The sequence below is a fragment of the Coregonus clupeaformis genome, chromosome 16 (genome assembly GCF_020615455.1).
Source record: "Coregonus clupeaformis isolate EN_2021a chromosome 16, ASM2061545v1, whole genome shotgun sequence".
In the NCBI taxonomy this organism is placed as follows: Eukaryota; Metazoa; Chordata; class Actinopteri; order Salmoniformes; family Salmonidae; genus Coregonus; species Coregonus clupeaformis.
This window is the reverse complement of record NC_059207.1, coordinates 15,175,040-15,196,300: the sequence shown is the minus strand read 5'-3', so window position 1 is coordinate 15,196,300 and position 21,261 is coordinate 15,175,040. Positions and strand designations below refer to the sequence as shown.

The 21,261-nt window shown below is 41.6% G+C and overlaps 1 protein-coding gene across 5 annotated transcripts in view; it reads left to right on the top strand.

The window, feature by feature from the left end:
• The first annotated feature begins 1,673 nt into the window (after positions 1–1,673).
• The window catches only part of LOC121584492 (myocyte-specific enhancer factor 2C), a 103,963-nt gene continuing 84,375 nt past the window's right edge, over positions 1,674–21,261 (top strand). For 3 of the 5 annotated variants that reach the window (XM_041900389.2, XM_041900387.2, XM_041900385.2), the window contains exon 1: positions 16,893–17,481. The gene's annotated coding sequence lies outside the window, so the exon portion shown is untranslated. Of the gene's footprint in view, positions 1,917–16,892; positions 17,482–21,261 lie in introns of those variants that run through there. The other 2 variants (XM_041900386.2, XM_041900388.2) reach the window with 2 other exon arrangements.

Sequence of the window (21,261 nt, the reverse complement as noted above, 5' to 3'; positions counted from 1 at the left end):
GCCGCTCACCTATTTGTCAGCTCACCGCAGTTATACCTCCAACAACGCCAAAACATCCGCTATGCGGATGTCTGCCAACGCGGGTTAACGTTCAATCTGATTGAATAGAGGCCAAAGTAATGCTACACATACATGATAATGATTCCCAGACTCTGACGTTTGGGTTCACTCGCTATATGAAGCACAATGTTTCGACTGGTCGACTAGCAATACCATAGGTAATTTAGCAAGTAATGTTTGAAGGCTACCAAAATATCTGTCCTTTTGTGTGGAGAGAAATGGAGGGAAAATGTCCAACATGACGATGGCTCACTGACATCTTCACAAGGCCTAATTTAAAAAGGTGGATTCCGGAAACATTTCCTTGACTCATGCTGGGAAATAGAAAGGTGGTAATTTCCAGTTGTGAATGAGTAAATACGAGTTGGATGCATTCACATGCTCTGAAGTCGTTGAGAAACGCCAATTGGCTAATGGCAAACATGCTGCGTCAACCATAAATTAAAAGTACAGCTGACATACTGGCGAAAAAGTTATAGTGTTAAAATATTATATGAATAGATTGCTTTTTATAAATCATGTTTTATTGTTGAATTTAACTGCCGAAAATGCTGTTATCAAGGTCATTTCCTTAGTAGGTGATGTCCAAGGTCAGCATGTGGGAGAAGTCGGAGGTCAGGGATGATAGACGAGTTTCCCACTAGTAATTACTGCAGTTCGAGGGACGTTCAAGTGGATTTTTCCCAGTCGTATGTCGTGAAAACCACCTTCCCACTTGGTCATTATATTAACTATGTGCAGGTGGTTATGACTCAAGGTTGCTTCAAATGCCTGGGATGGACCATAAATACTCAAGGTGTATATGCATGAGCACGGATTCGAGTAGGCTATCAAAATCAAACAATGCAAAAGATAAAATTAAAAAATGTAGTAAATAATTAATGACCCCATTACAGTATGATTCTGCAACAGAAATCCAAGAAAAATGCAAATTACATCAATTTCTTAGTTCTGGATTTACTACAGTACATTTTCTGGAAAAGCAGGAAACCACCATTGCCATTGACACACTGCATTAATCTGAAGTTAACCCACCTCCTTCTAGGTTTAATGTATACCCACACCTACACCTGGATTAGCCCTCATTTTCTTTGTGGAAATCAGACAGTTTAAATCCAGATTAGTTCAAGTCTTGGAATATTTTACATCATGGTTGAGAAATTCGGTTTTCATTAGTCCAGCATAAAATAGTCATTTAGTCCAGGACTTTATCTGGAAATCGCCCCTATATAGAGTATATCTAAAGAAAGGAGGGACAGGATATGTATTTGTTTTGATTCTGGAGATGGCCACTAGTCCTTGGTACTAATAGTGGTGTCTTTTCATCACACAAGTTTAAATGAAAGCAGGACGCAGGGTGGCGTTAATGTACAGTGAGGGATGAGGGGGGATTTGGGAGAGGGACATGTTCTTTATTTTCTCCTTCGTGGACGGTAACATTCTTTCGGGGGCAATAATCCAGGGCACATATGTCACCGCTGACAAAGGTCTGGGTGTCACTGATCCCTCAGCTGGCTAAATAAACTCAGGAGTGACTGGGGCAGGTGGATCGGGGTGGAGGGGGGAGGGGGACATGGGGTGGGGGGTTTGGGGTTTGGGGAGAACAAGTCTAGGGTTCAGTGTGGAGAGAGATCAGGGGAAAAACACAACCCGAAACGGGGGTTTCTATTCAAAGCCAGCTGGTCTGGCTTTTATACATGCAGGACATTTTTTGTTTAGTTTTACAGTGCTTTTTACTCTTATTTAACTTTTATCTCTAACTGTATCTCTTTTCTTTACCTGTGACTGTTTGATTGAGCTGTCCCTCAGCTGGTGCTGTAGGGTGGTACTTCCTGGAGAAGCAAGAGACGGCAGGGGTGAGTTTATAGAGCACACTCTGAGCTTCCCCTTCTACTTTCCATGGTGTACTGTGACTTTCTGCTAGTACAAAAATCTGGGTCTGGCAGGGGCACTCTTTTTGCCATAGAGTAGATGATGACCAGCCATAAATCTGTTAAACAGCTAACTCTCTTGTAATATAGTATTGGCATTCTTGTCAGTAAATGATTTATATTGACTTGTGTAACCTATATTGAAAAGTGAAACAATAACTTTGTCGTGTCAGAACAATAAAAATATATCTGGATCTGCAATCAAACCTATATGCGCAGAGAATGGACGGTAGGTTATTTTACCTCAGGTACTTAAAGTTGGTGCGTGACAGAGAACCAAGTTGATGGAAAAGCTTAACGGTTGAGCTATGCTGAAGTTGGAGATCAGGCAGTCACAAACAGCTGTTGCCAATCACTTCTGTCCCAGTGAATGGCCCATCGAGGCTCATCTACTGTAGCTACATATGTTGGAGTTTTAAATGTCTACTTTTTATTTCTCCAAGGCATGACAAATGGTTTGACTCTCTAAAGAGGAACTTAATACTGTGTTGTATTTTTTGTTTGAATTCATCACAGTCAGTTTGAGTTATTGGTCTTCCTAAGGTTAATTGCTAAGAACACCTCGTTGCGCAATCTGAAATCATCTGTGAGTGAGAAGTGCATGGCTTCAACATGCTGTTTGCCTTAGAAATAGCTTACCCCCGCAAGGTAGCCACCTAAGTGGCTGCTGCAGACTTCAATATCAATTTGTATCACACAGAGGCCAACACTTAAATAAGACATTACACGCTAAGCAGTGAAACAAAGAGGAAATTTGTCATATTACACCAACTGAAGGGAGTTGATATTGAACTAGCAACCTCTCTGAAGGCAGGGGAAGAAAAATGTACTCAATAGCAGGCAAACGTCCTAAAACAACCACAAAGAATTCCATAACCAAACAAAAGTTGAGATTGACTTTTATGGATGCTGAAAGGCTTTGTTCAACTTTTTCTTCAGACATTTGATTCAAGGAAGTAATTTTAGTAACCTACGCAACCAGTTTGAATACAACTGTTGATGGCCCATCAGCAGGCAATTAAGTAGCAGCAATAGCTATTATAACAATGTAATAAAAACCATAATAATAATAATTTAAATGTTATTATAAAACAAATAAACTATACGTAGCATTCATTTATAATAACACTATTTGATATGCCATATCAACCAACACACTGAGACACAATTACTGCAAATTAATCCATGGAACAAATGTGTATCTCTTTACCATTTCTACTTCTCCCTTCAAGATGCTTTAGGTTTACCATTTGAATTCCTGGGTGTCTGGGGATATTCTGTATAACTTTGTGTCACCTTGTTAGGTTCAGGCCAACAAAGTGAGCCATAACCTTCCTTCCTCTTAACATCAACCCTGAAGAGAGGGGACCTTAGAAACGTTGACCCAGTAAAAACCTCTCTTCACTTACAAACTTTTTTGCCCCAACAGTCCAGCGCTTTGATGGAGTTGAGGAATCTCATTGTTTTCCCTCCCTTTGAACTTCCAACCACCACCCCCATCCTGTCGTTTTTTCCATCACCCTGTACTGTTGTCCTGTTATGTATGTGCCCATCCTTCTGGAAGCTCACAGTCTTGATACACTCCAAATTGACCTTCAATCAGTTAATAACGTTAACGACAACTTATGCTTAGTGTGGGGTCGATAGCACTCTTGACATTTACAGCAAAGAGAGAACCCCAGGAATGTTTAGGGCTGCGTTTGTACCTACATTTAGCTTCCTTGATTGCAGAGATTACACTTGTGAGCACATAATACGGTTAATGTTATGAGTTTGGTGCAATTGATATGTTCGTTTGGATTTACACTAAGCCTTACGGAGAAATAGATTGTGGCGAAAGCAAAGTGGTACATAGGCGTCCATTGCTACTGATGTGTTTTAATTGCTCTTGGCGTATGGCTTTGCAGTAGTTGTCGTGGTTATGCTGACTATTGCTGCTCCAGACGCCATGATCTTTCGTTACAAAAGCCATACATTTCACATTTAAAACAAATGATCACTGAACCAAGATGTATTACACACATGGAAGTAGTTTCATCGCGACGGCATTGAAAGGACAAGTACCTTTGTTCCTTTGTAATTTCTTGCAGTAACAGGGTTTTCCTTTCTCTTCTATTTCCTTTATTATTACATTTCAAATTTCCACGTTCCAGCCGCAGTCCGCAGTTTAGGAGAAATCCCTTTATAGTCTGAGTCTACCGCCCTGAGCAGTGTCGGTGCCTGTACAGTACACCACTTGGTTTCTCTGCCGCTAGAGCGCCTGTGCACTAGGGCTGCCTAAATCTACAAAACATGAGTGGTGCTCGTGAGGCAGTGAAGCAGCGAGCCTTTTGATCTGCAGCTAATCTCAGTGGCCTGCCTCTCATCTGATGGCGTCTGAATAAGAGAGGTTTAGATGCCGCCTCGTGTCTGCCACACTGCGCTCCGACGTGTGTCTTCCTTCGCCGGGGGTCGCTGGGCCTACAGTATCATGTCAGGTCTGCGTTTCACATTAACACACATCAACGTCCATTGGCTTTGCTTCACAGCTAGATGTTATCAAAAGCAGTTGCTGTATGGCAAGGTTCCCCAACTGTCAGTTTTATTTCACCCCCCACATGTTTTCTGAGCCAATTCTTTTAATAAATGTTCATTGTTGGCCATAAATGACTTCACAAACACCAGCAAATCAGCTCCAAGTTATTTTAAGTTTGGAAATCTGATCCAAAGTATTCCCACGCATAATAGAGAGGCACGTTATCGTATACAAATGTAAGCAAGGTTTAAAATGACCATGTTTTAGTCACACATTATATCTGCGGTAAATTTATATTGCGGTAAATTTGCAGTCTACAAATTATTTGAAATTATGTTCCGGCCCCCTGACCACAGCTGAATCTAGATGATGATCCCTGCTGTATGGTGTGGGAGACGTGTAATGCATAGTTCTACTGAGTGGTGTTTAGTAGTGTTGAGAGTAGTGTTTAGAGGGATGTTAAGTAGTCAGGAGAATAGCTGGAGGTCACAGCCACTGTAAGGACTTGTGCTGTGTAATGGTTGTCATGGGAATAAGAAACAGTGATCAGCTCTGTTCTTCCATCCCCGGATCTCATACCCTCACTTTAGACTCCAACCTCACTGACGAACGAGCAGCTGTGTCACCTTAACCTGGTGGTTTACAAGCCACGCAGGTCTCCGAAAGGCCCAAAGCCTGGCATATGGACTAACCCTAGATCAGCCATGGCACACTGTTGAGAAGTCCATGGGCCCGGGCTACACCCCTTAACCTGCACACCCCCTATCCTGTACACCCACTGACCTGTACACCCCCTAACCTGTACACCACCTAACCTGCACACCCCCTATCCTGCACACCCCCTATCCTGCACACCCCCTAACCTGTACACCCCCTGACCTGCACACCCCCTAACCTGTACACCCCCTAACCTGTACACCCCCTAACCTGTACACCCCCTAAACTGCACCCCCCCTAACCTGCACACCCCCTATCCTGTACACCCCCTAACCTGTACACCCCCTAACCTGCACACCCCCTAACCTGCACACCCCCTATCCTGTACACCCCCTAACCTGTACACCCCATAACCTGCACACCCACTAACCTGTACAACCACTAAACTGTACACCCACTGACCTGCACACCCCCTAACCTGTACACCGACTGAACTGTACACCCCCTAACCTGTATACCCACTGAACTGTACACCCCCTAACCTGTACACCCCCTAACATGCACACCCCCTGAGCTGTACACCCCCTAACCTGTACACCCACTGAACTCTACACCCCCCTAACCTTTACACCCGTTAACCTGTACACTCACTAACCTGTACACTCAATAACCAGTACACCCCCTATCCCATCAGCCTCTTCTGTTACACCCTTGTTCATCTGCCCTGTATGTGTGTGCGTGTGTGCGTGTGTGTGTGTGTGCGTGTGTGTGTGTGTGTGTGTGTGTGTGTGTGTGTGTGTGTGTGTGTGTGTGTGTGTGTGTGTGTGTGTGTGTGTGTGTGCAGAATGCCTAATTGCGTGCATACTTTGGCACCAAATATATCACAAGGAAGTTCTAGAATGAATTCAGAAGCTGGTAGAGAGCATTCAGACTGGATAGACTTCTTGTATTTGCTGTATAATTACAGCTAAACCTACAAATGATGATATCAAAGTTCTGTAACTTTAAGTCAAATACTTAAATGTGATTTACCTAACGGCAGTAGAATTGACAGTATGTTAACAATGGCAATGCTCTACCGCAGTGGTTCCCTTACCTTTTTCTGTTACTGTATCACCAACTGAATTTTGCTCTGCCCGGAGTACCCCTGAAGTACCCCCTCATGTGCATTTTACCAGTAAGCCTATGGTTTCATTAGTCTTCTCAAGTACCCGCTGTGGATAGGCTAAGTACCCGCAGGGAGTTCTACCTTGATCATTTCAATATTCACATTATAACTATGACTGCTGAAATGTCAGATCACGTGTGTGATCTTTCCACTGCCACGGGGTAACACACAACATCAGTCAGGCATAGCTTCTGCTCAGCCTCAGGAAACACTGGTTGGCACCACTCGACTGGAGACAGAAACATTTCACATTGGCATCCCCACTTTCCAGGCTCCTTTAGAAAGGAGGGCTGAAACAATGAAATAACTGTGCCAGTTTCTGAGCAGTTAGGAGTGAATTACTTTTCAGCCATTCAATTAAAGGAAAAATCCTTAGCGAGGGAGAGGCACTTCTTTTTTCTCACGTGAAGCAATCTGGAGACAAAGGGAACTTTGAGTGAAATACTGAAATGTAGAGTGAAACCACGTCAATCATGCGTTCTCCGCAGAGAAGAAAAGTGGAGTTTAGGAAGCAGTGACGACTGTCCCTGACAGCATTTGTAATTTTAGCAGCCTAAAACATTGGACATGAAGGTGGCTATAGCAAATTGAATTTGTTGTGAATATTAAAACTATGCATGTGTTGTTGAAATATTCAGCACGTTTAATGAGGCTGTGTGATGCTATTTGAATTATCATCTACAAAGAAATGTATTCGTAATATTTTACAATCCACTGAAACAAAAATGTAGCAATGACATGCATACCTTTCATTAACAAGGAAACATTGTGTGAACTGTTTGGGGTAATATTATTTGTGGTTTATTGTTAGATAGCTGGCCAATGCCACTCACAGCTCGTTTTGCTAAACCAGTTGAATAAGCTTTGAAAAGGCTCTACAGCTCCCCTATAAGCAGCACTCATAATTGCATAACAACTCTGAAATAAAAGTAACAAATAATTAAAGAGCAGCAGTAAAAATAAGAATAGCGATGATATATACAGGGGGTACCGGTACCGAGTCAATGTGCGGGGACACCGGTTAGTCAAGGTAATTGGGGTAATATGTACATGTAGGTAGAGTTATTAAAGTGACTATGCATAGATAATAAACAGAGAGTAGCAGCAGCATAAAAGAGGGGAGGGGGGGAGCAATGCAAATAGTCTGGGTAGCCATTTGATTAGATGTTCAGGAGTCTTATGGCTTGGGGGTAGAAGCTGTTTAGAAACCTCTTGGACCTAGACTTGGCGCTCTGGTACCGCTTGCTGTGTGGTAGCAGAGAGAACAGTCTATGACTAGGGTGGCTGGAGTCTTTGACAATTTTTAGGGCCCTCCTTTGACACCGCCTGGTATAGAGGTCCTGGATGGCAGGAAGCTTGGCCCCAGTGATGTACTGGGCCGTACGCACTAACCTCTGTAGTGCCTTGCGGTCGGAGGCCGAGCAGTTGCCATACCAGGCAGTGATGCAACCAGTAAGGATGCTCTCGATGGTGCAGCTGTAGAACCTTTTGAGGATCTGAGAACCCTTGCAAAGTATTTTCAGTCTCCTTAGAGGGAATAGGTTTTGTCGTGCCCTCTTCACGACTGTTTTGGTGTGCTTGGACCATGTTAGTTTGTTGGTGATGTGGACACCAAGGAACTTGAAGCTCTCAACCTGCTCCACTACAGCCCTGTCGATGAGAATGGGGGTGTGCTCGGTCCTCTTCTTTTTCCTGTAGTCCACAATCATCTCCTTTGTCTTGATCACGTTGAGGGAGAGGTTGTTGTCCTGGCACCACACGTCTCGCCGTTGTCGGTGATCAGACCTACCACTGTTGTGTCATCGGCAAACTTAATGATGGTGTTGGAGTCGTGCCTGGCCATGCAGTCATGAGTGAACAGGGAGTACTGGAGGGGACTGAGCACGCACCCCTGAGGGGCCCCTGTGTTGAGGATCAGCGTCGCGGATGTGTTATTACCTACTCTTACCACCTGGTGTGGCCCGTCAGGAAGTCCAGGATTCAGTTGCAGAGGGAGGTGTTTAGTCCCAGGGTCGTTAGCTTAGTAATGAGCTTTGAGGGCAATATGGTGTTGAAAGCTGAGCTGTAGTCAATTAATAGCATTAATAGCAATAGAGATTGCAACATCTGTGGATCTGTTGGGGCGATATGCAAATTGGAGTGGGTCTAGGGTTTCTGGGATAATGGTGTTGATGTGAGCCATGACCAGCCTTTCAAAGCACTTCATGGCTACAGAGGTGAGTGCTACGGGTCGGTAGTCATTTAGGCAGGTTGCCTTAGTGTTCTTGGGCACAGGGATTATGGTGGTCTGCTTGAAACATGTTGGTATTACAGACTCAGACAGGGAGAGGTTGAAAATGTCAGTGAAGACACTTGCCAGTTGGTCAGCGTATGCTCGGAGTACACGTCCTGGTAATCCGTCTGGCCCTGCGGCCTTGTGAATGTTGACCTGTTTAAAGGTCTTACTCACATCAGCTACGGAGAGCATGATCACACAGTCATCCGGAACAGCTGATGCTCTCATGCATGTTTCAGTGTTACTTGCCTCGAAGCGAGCATAGAAGTAATTTAGCTCGTCTGGTAGGCTCGTGTCACTGGGCAGCTCGCGGCTGTGCTTCCCTTTGTAGTCTGTAATAGTTTGCAAGCCCTAGTTTGCAAGTCCTGCCACATCTGACGAGCGTCGGAGCCGGTTTAGTACAATTCGATCTTAGTCCTGTATTGACGCTTTGCCTGTTTGATGGTTCGTCGGAGGGCATAGTGGGATTTCTTATAAGCTTCAGGGTTAGAGTCCTGCTCCTTGAAAGCGGCAGCTCTACCCTTTAGCTCAGTGCGGATGTTGCCTTTAATCCATGGCTTCTGGTTGGGGTTTGTACGTACAGTCACTGTGGGGACGACGTCATCGATGCACTTATTGATGAAGCCAGTGACTGATGTGGTGTAGTCCTCAATGCCATTGGAAGAATCCCGGAACATATTCCAGTCTGTGCTAGCAAAACAGTTCTATAGCTTAGCATCTGCTTCATCTGACCACTTTTTTATTGACCGAGTCACTGGTGCTTCCTGCTTTAGTTTTTGCTTGTAAACAGGAATCAGGAGGATAGAATTATGGTCGGATTTTCCAAATGGAGGTTGAGGGAGAGCTTTGTACGGGTCTCTGTGTGTGGTGTAAAGGTGGTCTAGAGTTTTTTTCCCTCTGGTTGCACATTTAACATGGTGGTAGAAATTAGGTAAAACGGATTTAAGTTTCCCTGCATTAAAGTCCCCGGCTACTATGAGCGCCGCTTCTGGATAAGCATTTTCCTGTTTGCTTTTGGCCGTATACAGTTCATTGAGTGCGGTCTTAGTGGCAGCATTGGTTTGTGGTGGTAAATAGACAGCTACGAAGAATATAGATGAAAACTCTCTTGGTAGATAGTGTGGTCTACAGCTTATCATGAGATACTCTACCTCAGGCGAGCAAAACCTCAAGACTTCCTTAGATATCATGCACCAGCTGTTGTTTACAAATATACATAGACCGCCACCCCTTGTCTTACCAGAGGCTGCTGTTCTATCCTGTCGATACAGTGTATAACTCGCCAGCTGTATGTTATTCATGTCATCGTTCAGCCACGACTCGGTGAAATATAAGATATTACAGTTTTTAATGTCCCGTTGGTAGGATATTCGTGCCTGTAGTTCGTCCATTTTATTATCAAGCGATTGTATGTTGGCCAATATTATCGATGGCAAAGGCAGATTAGCCACTCGTCGCCGGCTCCTTACCAAGCACCCCGATCTCCTATTCTTTCTACTGCGAATGATGGGGATGAGGGCCCTGTCGGGTGTCTGGAGCAAAACCCTCTCGTCCAACTCATAAAAGAAAAAATATTTGTCCAGTTCAAGGTGAGTAATCGCTGTTCTGATGTCCAGAAGTTATTTTCGGTCATAAGAGACGGTAGCAGCAACATTATGTACAAAATAAGTTAATAACAATGCGAGAAAACACACAAAATAGCACGGTTGGTTAAGAGTCCATAAAACGGCAGAGGTCACAACAATGGAGGGTACAACAATACTTTGCGCTTTCAACATCAAACCCTGGGAATCTCACATGATTATCTTATCATTATTTGAATAATCAATCTATGTATCTATATAATCACCAGCCAAGTCTCATATGGCATATGTTCAGCAGTAGACAGTATTGATTTACAGAGCAGGGTAGGTGGTGGTTATCTCAAAGTGAAGACCCAACACGTCCCTAATGGTGGCCTCCTGATTCAGTACCAATAGCAGTAGTCAGCCAGCGAACACAGTTACACGACCATGGGCTTTTTCCTGTGGGGTAACAGGAGTGTCAGGCAGAACAAAGGGAGAGCTTGTCGTACTGCCAGCCTGGTCTCATAGACTAGACGTAACATAGTAAATGTAAATCTGGGAAACTAAAATTAATATGATATGTTACGTTTGGTATGGTTACATAAGACAGTAGGTTACTTAAGGCAACAACAAAAAAAGTGTAGTTGGTTGGGGTGGATGGGTGGGTGTATAACGCGAACGTCTAGAAACCCAAAGGTTGCGTGTTCGAATCTTATCACGGACAACTTTAGCATTGTAGCTAATTAGCAACTTTGCAATAACTTACTACTTTGCAACTACTTTGCATGTTAGCCAACCCATCCCCTAACTCTAACCTTAACCCCTAACCCTAACCCCTAGCCTAGCTAACGTTAGCCACCTAGCTAAAGTTAGTGTCAGCCACCTAGCGACCTAGCAAATGTTAGCCACAACAAATTGGAATTCTTAACATATCATACGTTCGGCAAATTTGTCCCATATTGTATGAATTGCAATTCGTAACATATTGTACGAATTAACATTTGTAACATATCATAAGAATTGTAATTCGTAACATATCACACAAAATGGATGATGGATTCCACAAATTAATACATACCCCATGAAACTTAACATATCATACTAATTGGAGTATCCCGGATTTAAATTTAGTATGTTACGTCTACCCCTGAGTCCAGGTTGGTACTGCTTGTGCCTCATCCATAATGGATCAAAGGTGTAGCGTTCGGACGCTGTTTGAACAACACAACATGCAAATTACCAGAATTGTCTCTCACTTGGCAAAGCTCTATAACGATTTCACCACTACTTCACCATGCAGTCACCAAGCAAAAGGTGTGGGAATACTTCCAGTCAAGTTATTATAGTCAGTAGCTTATATCAAATGAATTAGACCTCGAAAAAGCATTTAGTATTGAGAAGAACAATTGTGAACATGTTACCACTGCATATGCATTACGTCTTGGCATTGTAGTTTTGGGCCTACAAAAAATGTAATTAGACAGGCCTTGCCCAGAAAAGCGCCTCTAGCGAAATTAAAGCTCTTTAGGACTTTATGGGGAAAATAAAATAACATACTGCCACAATGAGTTGTGAAAAGACTGGCTCTCTGCATTGTATGGAGGGAACATTTTCCATGGCTCTTGAGCCACTGCTAGTGAGGGGAATAGTGAGGGGATCGGACTGTAAAAGAACGATAGCACTGTTCGTTGATCCCTGTATTGGCCTGTAAGTCTGGGGGTTACACAGTACAGTATAATCACCATGTGTCTCCGACTAACAAATCAAATCAAATCAAAGTGTATTTGTCACACGCGCCGAATACAACAGGTGTAGACCTTACAGTGAAATGCTTACTTACAAGCCCTTAACCAACCATGCAGTTTTAAAGAAAAATAAGAGTTAAGAAAAATATTTACTAAATAAAATAAAGTAAAAAATAAAAGAGCAACAATAAAATAACAATAACGAGGCTATATACAGGGGTACCGGTAATACACTGCTTTTATGGGTGAATTCAGTGGCTCAGGCCAGAGAGGGTGACTAGAACATTACTAGGCCGTACTAGATCATTAGTAGTACTGAACCATTTCTCACTTACTGTAGAGAGGGAAAAAACACAAACATATTTTTCTGATACAGGAGTTATCCTTTTACCTTTTCTGACCGTTCAATGTATACACTGTATATACAGTGACCTCTACACAACTTTTCCATAATTCACCACAAGTAACTACACTTGGTCTCGCCATATTTTCAGAATCTCAACCTGAGAATCTTCTAAACTAATTTGATTGTGTACAGAAAGATATTGAGATTTTAAACAGAATTGTCTCGCTTGTATCTATGGTTTCAAACATAAGGACGTATGGCATCGGTTAATTAAAAAATGTATTTCCTCACCCTTGATCTTCTAATTATACTGAACAGTGGTATCCTTCTACAGCTGTAATTACTAATGATATTGCCTTCAGAGTTTCATTATGGGCTTTATTATTAAGGCAGACAAAATTATATGTAATGTAATGCTTTGGATCACTTAGACAAATAGTGCAGTAGAGAGGGGAATGGAAAGGTGCTATATCTTTGTCTCTGACTATTCTCCTGTGGACTGTGTAGTGAGTATTGTGAAGGTGTATCTTCCAAGAGATCAAAAGCCAGGACAAATGGTAGACTGTTCTAGAGATTGGTGATGACACACACAACAAACACTCACACGATCTCTAGCCCTGTGGATCCTGTGTGAAGTTGGCCTGTAGGTCTCTACACACTTCCTCTGAGGCGTTTGGTCGTCTCATCATGTAAAATCAGCCAATGTCAAAACAACAACTGTCTCTCTCCAATATGAGACAGAAAGAAACTGTCACACACTAAAAACTGGAAGCCTGTTCAGACAGAGCAGCACCACTTCAAATATGTCACTGCAGCGCTAGCTAATTCTCTGGAGTGGGACTGAGTGCTTCACAACATTATCAACTGTGACAGGCAGATTGTGTTTTCACGTGAGCGTGATCGACAACAGATTACACACAGCCTGGGCTGTTCCTGTTGGAAATGTGTTGGTGTTTATCTCACTCTTATGAAAGGCAGACTGGTTCCTTTACTTCTTCCAGTAACATACATACACACACACACACACACACACACACACACACACACACACACACACACACACACACACACACACACACACACACATACACACACACACAAACACACACACACACACATATATTTAGGCAGCCCAATTATGTGTGTGACACATGTTATGAAGTCACTGCCAGGGAAGGCTTAAGAAACAATCTGAGCAAGATCAATATCAGTAACCGCACTTGTGTGTTTGACTCACATCCAGTCGCCATATTCCTCTTCTCCTCTATGCACAATGCATGCCAAACCTCATGAAATTGCATTTGCCCAAAAGCTTACCGTCTGTGTATGCATGGTGACATATTTCAAATTGTATAATCATTCTGGCAAACAGTACGTTTTATTCATGAAACTTTGAAGTGGCTGTCAATTCCCCTAAAGTGCTAAACATGTTCAGGTCGGGATCTCTCATAACAGGGAGAGACAGGGGGAGGGAAGCCCCAATAAAAGTGTGTCAGGAGGGGACAGTGGGCTACAAGGGTGGGCTAAATGTAGTTTCATGGGAAAAATATACACTCTTAACACTAAACTAGCCAAATCTCAGGCCATGTTAAAAGTAAAGGAAGGCTGTATATTATGCTCCCTGACCCTTCTGAAATTAGATGACATGTCCCATCACTCTAGGAATTAGATTTACTCAAATATGGTTAGCTGATTAACGGACAACATTCAACATTCCAGTGGGTGGTAAGATAAATAATATGCATCGTGAACAATTCAATTTGGAAGACAAGATATCTTATGACTATAAAACAACTTTTTGTCCCTTGAACACTATTTTTAAACAAATCAAAACGGAACTAAAAAGAAGAAGAAAGCTGGACTCCAAAAACTTCCATGGGCACTATTCCATCTGTAAACCATGTAATAATGAACCTATGTTTTGATGTGAAGCTGAATTGTATTTACAGTATATGAAGTAGACTATTATGATTCTAATATGTGGAAAACTTAAATAAAGCTTATTTTAAACAAAAAAAGCTAGATTAAAGGGGATGTGGGGTTGCTATCAGCGTGCCATATTAATGTGTCAGACCAGTTTTGGATACTAAGTCAATCTATTTACAAGACAATTGAGGCAAAGACTACGAGGAGAATAACATTTTGTCGGTAACTGTATACCCACAAGACAAAACCGACTTATTCAGATATGCTGACCCGATCAATCACACTCCACTCTGTATTGTGGACAGTAACTAAATCCCTCTCTAAAGTTATCCAATGTAAATTATATGATAATGTTACATACCTAATAGCACATCACAATGTGTCTGCCCATGATGCGTAGCACTGACAGTGCTTATTGGTTACTATTTTAGAACTATTTTCATATTGTCCAAAAACCATTGGGTTATAGACTGTGCAGCCACAGTGACTGTATAAGCCACCAGATGGGGAAACCCCTCATTCCATCTAATTTGCAACACCATCAAGTAAGTTCAGTCATTTCAGTGTGTAGATGTAATAAGTCCCTTTACCATAGACTCCTCCATCTAGATCCTGGCCACTTCAGGACACCTATCCCAATCATTTTCATACTTTCAATATTGTATTTGTGTCTCTCACACACTCTTGTATAAGTGACTGGTTTATCCAGCATTCTCCCAGTCTGATTGCCTTACTCTGATCACTCCAGGTGCCAACCGACCGAAGACGACCTCAAAACACAGACACCCACCAGGACATTTCTGATGAATCACACACACACGCACACACACACACACACACACACACACACACACACACACACACACACACACACGCACACACACCACAGAGAGGGCACTGAGGCTGACGTCTGGAAAGTGGTGGATGCAAGCTCCTTTAAACTGTACAGTCTGTCACTCCATAGCAACCCATAATAAACTGTACAGTCTGTCACTCCATAGCAACCCATAATAAACTACAAAGTTTGTCACTCCATAGCAACCCATAATAAACTGTACAGTCTGTCACTCCATAGCAACCCATAATAAACTACAAAGTTTGTCACTCCATAGCAACCCATAATAAACTGTACAGTCTGTCACTCCATAGCAAACCGTAATAAACTGTACAGTCTGTCACTCCATAGTAACCCATAATTAACTGTACAGTCTGTCACTCCATAGCAAACCATAATAAACTGTACAGTCTGTCACTCCATAGCAACCCATAATAAACTGTACAGTTTGTTACTCCATAGTAACCCATAATTAACTGTACAGTCTGTCACTCCATAGCAAACCATAATAAACTGTACAGTCTGTCACTCCATAGCAACCCATAATAAACTGTACAGTTTGTTACTCCATAGTAACCCATAATTAACTGTACAGTCTGTCACTCCATAGCAAACCATAATAAACTGTACAGTCTGTCACTCCATAGCAACCCATAATAAACTGTACAGTTTGTCACTCCATAGCAACCAATAACACACATCACAATAAAGATACTCGGCAGCACCACGCGAGTCAAGCTCCACAAGTCATCATAGTACTAAGACTCATCCATCCCATGTCATTCAACTACAAAGTTATGTGTTATGTTGAAGTTACTATGTGACCTGTGTCATGTTTGGGGGTCATTTAATGTTTCAGCATGCTGAGGTCCATGGCCTACCCTTGATAACTGTCATGTTGTATGATGGGCCTCCTATGTCTAATGGACTCTAGCCTATCGATTGTTCTAGGGTTCAGCTAGAGGAAATTCAATTAAAGATTAAAGGGTCACGTGACGTGAAGGTGGTGTCCTGAGTTATCGGACACCGAAGGTTTCAGTTACAGGCCCGTCAAGCAGATTAGTCAGCTTCATTTATTTATTAACTGATTTCATGTTCCTTTTTTTTCTCGGACTTGCCTTGTACAGTACTGAGGTGACAGGCCTGTCCAGCAGATAAAGGGTTCAAATAATGCTAAGCTATTTTACAGCCAGGTAGACTTTTGACACAAAGGCCAAACGTTTCTTACTAGGGGAAATTAAGATGACTATTTTTTAAACAACTATTCAAGAAACTTGAGGCTGAGATGCATAATGTGAATTTAATAGAACCCTGGTATTACCAAACCTATCTGAGGTCCATCTCACAAATAGTTTTGGCTCCTTTGTCTTATCTGAAGTGGCATACATGCTGTTCTAATTGTTATCTTCACACTAATTGAGTGGATGTTTTGAAATCATTTGGTTGGGGGATAACCCTTGCTAATTTGCTCATGCTTACTGTCTGTGTCAGGCCTTATCTTGGGAGATAACTGGAGCCTGGAGAATGATTGACAGATGCAGAACAACTGTAGATTAAGAACATTACATTTTTTCACAGAAACATTTACTTATGCAAATATCTTAATGTTTTTAGAAATTGTCCTGTGCCAAAATTGAAACAATTTATTATTATTATTATTATTATTATTATTATTATTATTATTATTATTATTATTGTGCCTGTTTAGTCTATAGGCTATGCTGAATCCGATCAAAAACAAGATTAAAGTCAACTGGGCCTATATATTTAACGCTTAGTTAATGTCAGTGTGTAATGTTAATATAATCAATTACAAGGACAACAACCACAACAGTTTGGTCACTTGAATTTCATTAGGTGGGCCAGCTGCACAAGTTAAAAGCACACCCTCCAAGGTTATTCAGTTAAAGCACATAGCCGCTATAATCATACTCTCTGACAGTCCTTTCACAGTGCTTAATTGTCCGTCCACTTTATCAGGTTTGAGATAATAATGCATTAGTGCTAAGCCTCCCTCATCAAAGTACTTGAGAAATGTGAGCCCGCCCCCTTTTAGGAGTAAAACCTAATATTTCTCCGCGCTGGGAGAGGGTGAGGGAGAGACTCGGCCAGGATTGTGGGAGCGAAGAGAAACAGCCCTCACAACATCATCAGCTACAGACGTCCACGGCTTCAACCGTCCCTTCCTTTCGCCGACACATCACTGGAGACCAAGCAACCATCCTCACTGTCCTCAAAGACACTGTCAGACGAGAGAGCGGCTAGTTTTTGATATCATTTTAGAGTGCCGTTCTTTTTTGAGTTGCGTTGCTGCCGGTGCTGGATTTAAGTGCGTCTTTGCGAAGTCCATCCCGGGCATCCAACCGCTTCCTTCACGCTCTGTCATTCGGCCGGACGACACAACCGGAGACTGCCTGTGGTATCTCGCACTTACCGGACAGATTTCATGCATAATAAAGTGAGTAACGTGCTCCTGCATCTATCAAATCTTTGTCATATCCAGAGGACACGTTGTATCTCGATGGAAGCAGCGAGGCATCTTTATTTATAATCTTTGGTGTCAGTTTGACATCACCGGGAAACTTGAGCGCTATTTTGAAGCGCGTTACCTCCCCAAAAACTTATCTGCACCTATTGATAAAATGTGACAATGAACATCTTATCTCAAAGCATATGACAACTGTGTCTTTTAATTAGATAGGCTACAAGCAGCAAAATAATTACGAGAGTCAAGGTTTGTCTCGTGGTTTTGTTGTATTATAAGTGTTGCTTTGACCTTGCAGTGTTTCTTTCCCACAATATTGCAGCACCGTATCCACAGGCGCACAATAGAGTGCTTGAGCTACTGGCAGCGTCTTATATTGAAGCGTTATGACATATTATGTAGCATTTTACAAGAATTCCTCTGAAATATTCGTATAGGCCTATTAGTTTAAATATATATATATATATTCACAATTTCTGCGGGTCCCACAAATTAGGAAAGTATGGACTGTTAATAATGAAGTATAGCATTCTTTATATGAGCGGCTCATTTTGTAGATTGAATTGAACTTGTCAAAAGTTAGGCTTGACACATTTTACATTTCGACAAAGTTTTCCAATGCATTCTGAATTAATGCAACTCAACATGATCATGTTTTACTGGCATATTATCAAGATGCGTGTTAGTTGTCTTAACTTACTATTTTTAACGATATAAAGTCACATTCACACCTGTTAACTGACATTACTGCCAGATCAAATGATTCAGCTTTCCTACTGTATTTGTATGACATAGTCTCACAGTCTAATACAATATCCAGCTCTACAATATCCATGTGTAATTATAGTCAGTCAAGCAATGGAGCTAAATTGTGGAGAATTGATAGCCTAGTGATGACCATTCTGACAAACTGAAGCTTGTCTGTTTTCTTTGGGGTTAAGGAAGATACTAGTAGGTTTGCCGTTTCTACCCATCAGAAATATAAGTACCTACCTATTAAGCTATATGTATAGCATATATAGTGGCTGTAAAGTCAGGGCTCTATATTCATTGAATAAATATATTATATATAAAATATCACTCTTGATAGCTTTTAGTACAGAAGAGATGTTCTGTGAACTCCCTGATTTTTTTCAGACCGTTTTCTTGAAGCTTGTCCTTTGACCAGGCTAATTTGAGCTTGATATAAAGAGTGGGACCTGTGGTAATTGTCATTGCTTTTTGAGAAATTGAAATTAAAATTACATTTATATTTTGGATATAATATAATTTGGAATCCCTCATAGATATTTACACAAATAGAGTAAGGCACGTTTCATATATTAAATAGTGCCTTCATTTCTGATACCTTAGGACAACAGTGTGTGTATATCTAGCTAATACTGAGTGTGTATTATGCAAATTGTATGCACTTGTATAGCTAAGATAAATATAATAATACTTTTAATACTATAAATTCGTATCATGATGTGAAATATAAATTAACTATTTACTCAATGCTATTATTTCTTCAAATTAGTCACAGTTATTGAACTGCCTAATTATATGGTTTCTGTATTATTTTGTAAAAAGTAATTGAGCAGAGGCAGTGATTGTGAGGACATTCTGGAAAAGTACAGCCCCATCCAGAGGCTTTTAGAGTTGCTACCACCTCTGGGCTGTTGGACTACTTGAAATACAAGCAAAGCTCAGTGCAAGGCTAATGTCTCTGCATTTATCAATAATATCAGCTTAGTTAGATTTCAGCAAAGTGGGATTTGTTTGGTTGATTCGAGGCCCCAGTGTATTTTGCATTACTCAGAATGTTCTTGACTTTCTGTTGTGAAAGAGTAGACGTGAAGTTGTCCTTTGGCAAGGAGTAATGGACATACTCTCACAGCTTTACTGTACTCCTTCCCACCCCCACCATCAATGAAGATGTTCTTTGTGTCGCTCGCCTGTTGCTCTCTTGGGATTTAGAGTTAGGTTAATCTGCTCAGAGGGAAGGTGAGCGTTCGCATGTGGACACACGATTACACACAGAGGACTCTCTCAGCCAAGCTCTGTAATATCAGTCACACACACACACTCTCTCTCTCTCTCTCTCTCTCTCTCTCTCTCTCTCTCTCTCTCTCTCTCTCTCTCTCTCTCTCTCTCTCTCTCTCTCTCTCTTTCTCTTTGGCGGTGCTTTGTTTCTCTTACCCTTCTCAGACCTGTCCTTCCTAACAAATCATTGGGGATTGTGGATGCCAATTCACAAAACCAACAGTGACAACATGCTCTTACCCTTCTCACAAAGAGGGATTAGGGGGTCACGTGTCACTCTGATTGGCCAGGGCATTTAGCCGATTGTCGAGGCACGTCGCTGTACACCAGGGGCTCAATAAAGCTTTATTCAAGTGAAGGGACACCCTTTGAGCCAGGATCACTGCTTTTGCTGTAAACCCCCAAAACAGCTTCAGCTTCCTCTGAGTGACCAGTGTAGTTAGAATGTTCCTCTCTAATACTGATTTATGAACAGAGAAAATATTTACTGGTTGATATTCAACAGCATGACCTGAAAAAGTTCAGCTCTCTGTTGGCATTCAGTGAAATAAGGAAATCTGTCAAAGAGTGCTTGATTTAAGGCGTAAACTAGCATGCTCCATAAACTCTAAAAAGGACTGCTGAATTTGGTCGCTTACATTTCAAGGGAATAGTCTCTACAGTGATACCTACGGGCATATGCTACATAAGCAAGGCATGGTTCAAAATACCATCCTAATGAAGGAAAAAGTAAATCTATGAAAACATTATTCTAAATAGAAACATCACAAGCGTTTACGTTTAAGCAAATAATTTAATAGCCCGTATTGCTTTACTTTAAAGTTAGATTTTTTTTCCCCCAGTAATGTTCGCAAATGTTTTGGAAGGGGTTTGCAGAGTTTGCTCAGTTAAACATCAGTAAAACACTTTCATTTGCAGATTGCAGGTTGGCAAGATCTTGTGGTAGATACTAGATACTGAAGTAATTGCACTTTATGCCCTTCGGCTTAAAGAAGCGGGTAACATTTGAAGCAATTCAGAGGAATCTCATTTACTTCAGATGAGGAGGGCACATCATATTTTACACCATTAGGTGATATTCTCACAAATGACATTGTATTTTGGGGTCCTTTTTCCACTCTAAATGTGACGATGATACACACAGGAACTCAAACGTACAGTACACAGGAAAGGTGATTATTTTCTCCTATTTGATCTGAAATGAACAGTGCAATAGTGCTGAGCTCTGCTCGGAATAGCTCGGTGGTATTTTTCTGCTGTGTTGGAGCAGATTCAAATGATTTGGTTTTATGATAACTTGAGGGGTTTCAGTGTGAGCCCTTGTTTATTGTAAGGCATGTGTTCCCTCTACTGCTAGGTATGGGACGAATATTGTTCTGTTTAGCTTTTTGTTTTGAATGACCTCAGCATGTGTTTATTTACTAATTTAGTGCAGATCCCAATTTTATTGTCCTAACTGATGTATGTCTTAGGAATATTTCCCCCTTTGTTTGTGTTTTTTGCGAGCGTTGTCACAGTATCTTTACTAGTCTGAAATTACTAATAAAGTTAATAAATAAGCCCAAGAAAGTAATGCAGTCTTTCAATGCTTTATGATGTATTTCAATGCAGATATGAGTGTGTCCTGGTTTGCATAACGATGCAAAGTCTTCTGTCTCTATCTAGTAATTAGCCATGACGTTCAGCAACTTTTTCTCAGTGCTGTAAGTGGAAGGGGATGTGCAGGGT